Source organism: Eumetopias jubatus, unplaced genomic scaffold, assembly GCF_037043125.1.
Source record: "Eumetopias jubatus isolate StellerSeaLion01/CBP00866 unplaced genomic scaffold, mEumJub1_p1.0 scaffold_1, whole genome shotgun sequence".
Classification (NCBI taxonomy): domain Eukaryota; kingdom Metazoa; phylum Chordata; class Mammalia; order Carnivora; family Otariidae; genus Eumetopias; species Eumetopias jubatus.
In genome coordinates this window covers 97,632,848-97,635,427 of record NW_028274807.1, presented here as the reverse complement: position 1 = coordinate 97,635,427, position 2,580 = coordinate 97,632,848, and positions in this window count along the sequence as shown.

The window sequence follows — 2,580 nt, the reverse complement described above, 5'->3', positions numbered from 1 at the left end:
AGAATTTATGTATAATGCCCCAAACAAAAAGGGAATATTTAGCACATAGGAGTTTCTGTGAATTAACAAGGAAATGTGTGATCCTAAGCCAAAAAATGGGTTACAAATAGGTCATTTCCAAACCGGGAAACCTCAAATCTAGAAAGCCTATGAAGACAGATTTAAAATAATAATATTTGGGAAAATGCATATTGATGTAATAATAATAAAACCATGGGCCTATTTTACCAGGAAAAAATGTAGTTAGAAACTGCTACAGAGGCCAATGATTGGTGAAGACGTATGAGAAAGCAAACTTGTACCATTTGGTCAGATTAAATACATTCATATAACTCAGCAAAGCTCCTAGGAATGTAGTCTATCAGCAAATATAAACTAATTTTTTTTTTTCCAGTGTTCCCTGTGGTGTCAGGCAGATAGAGTCAACCTGGGACTCTAACCTAGGGGAAGTGAATTGGTATTTCGTGGGTCTGAATGGAAACACAGAAATGTTTTATTTTAAAGAGATTGTGTGATTATAATTAATAAGAGGAAAATAAATCCAGAGAAATGTGACATGCCCAAGATCAAAGAGCTGGTAGCAGTAGGAACCAGAAGCCAAGCTTTTCAGTTTCCTTTTCTTGATCTTTTCCTAATGCTGTGTGGTTTCCCATGATAGGCAGCTTCAAACCAATTAAACCGATTCATGTGGGCCTTTTTGTCTCAGGTATATTGCACCATTACCCAGGAATAGCCATTTAAGTGGGGTTTCCTTCTCATGTACCCTAGGCCAGCAATCCATCTCTCCCCCATTTCTTCCCCCTTCCCTTCAAAATCCCCACTTCTCTCCTTGCTCTGGGACAAGAAAACCGTGGGATTGATGTTGCAATTTTGGAAGATCGTGCTGAGGAAATAGATCAAAATAAATCCACAGTCTGTTTTAACGTGATACGTTCAGGCATGTTATCATTGTTGAATCATTCCTGTCTCTTTCCACTTTGTCTGTCCGCCTTTTCAGTTCTCTCTTGGGTCCCCTCTCTATCTTTCTCCCTCTCTTTCTTTCTCTTTTTTCTCTTTTGTCCTCTCTGAGATCATGCTCTTAGCTCTTGAGAGGAAGGTCAAGTAAAGCAGAGTTAATATTACTATATTCTACAATATCTCTTACTTATGCCTATGCAGATATTTTGTAGCTAAGATAACTATGTGGCTATATGTCACTAAGCGGGGGAAGAAATAAAGTTGTAACTCGGGGGAAATTTTTAATGTGAGTTTCACTTTGACCTTTTGATTACAGGATCTTCATCCTAGTTGGCCTAGAGAACACATCTGCCAGGGAACAGAATCACATTGTTTTGCAGAATGAACAAAGGGGGTATGAGGTCATGATTTAATATGGTGATTAATTAATTACATGAGTTAATAATTGTAAAGTGCTTAGAACTACATCTGATGCATAGTGCTTTATAAGTGTTATTATTATTATCATTTTAAGTGTTACTATCATTAATATTACCAGAGGAGTCAGAACATAGATTTTCCTTGTCCTCTAATAGCAAAGACACTTCCTCTGCCCCAGTTCTTGAAATCATAAGGTCTGCTTCACTGTGATTGAAGTATAAGATGATATTAGGGTATGGTAAAAAAAAAAATTCTAGGATGGAAAACAAGAGACGGAGGCAGGCAATAAGCTGATAGGTACCAGAACATTCAATAGACAAAGTACCAAGGACTCCCAAATCTTTCCCACCAACAGTATGTTTGCCACAACTTCCTTGAGAAAGTGATCATCTTGGGGGGAAAGCAGGGAAGAGCAAGGCTTTTTGAGAGACATAGATAGCATTTTTTCTAGAGAGACTAAACATTAACTGAAAGGACTGAAAGGCAGCAAAGAGACTTCCTGCGGTTATTCCTTTACTCCCATGTTGTGTTTGTAGTTTTCTTCTGAGCATCCATCATGCATTCTTGCCTGCAGTTGATCACCTCATTTGGTAATTCGCCCTCTCACGATCTCAATCCATATGGATGGACTGACTGGAGAAAATCTATATCACAGTCCTAACAAATTAACGCATCTCTTTCCCCTAAGGGAATACAGATTAGCTGTAAGCCTATGATCTAAGTCAGTCTAATATGAGAGTGATATTAATTCAAAAATAGGATGATAATATTGTTACTAGAAAAGAAATTGCATTTGTAATTTGCTTTGTATTTATTGAATGTGAGTGTATCTGGATTTAGGGAATTCACTAAACTGCACATATGGTTTCATTTCTGTGGTCCCACTTAACTATATGTAAGTGTTTTAGCTAGAACTATGATCCTATTTTGTAGTACTAATAGCAGATGATAGTTTCTGTCTGATAGAACCCAATGCAAAAGACTTAGTTTACTTGACAGCTATTTTTTTTTAATGAACACAACAGTGCCAAGGATAATTCTGAAGCAGTGCATTCAAACTCACAAAATCCTTTCATATGGAACTAATTTTATCTACTTTTTTTAGTAGTTATATATGACTAAGAGTAATATACCCTCCTGGATCATAAGACATGATTGTGTGTGCTGCATTTTGTATCCCGTGTTGTTGGCTAAAATTAATTT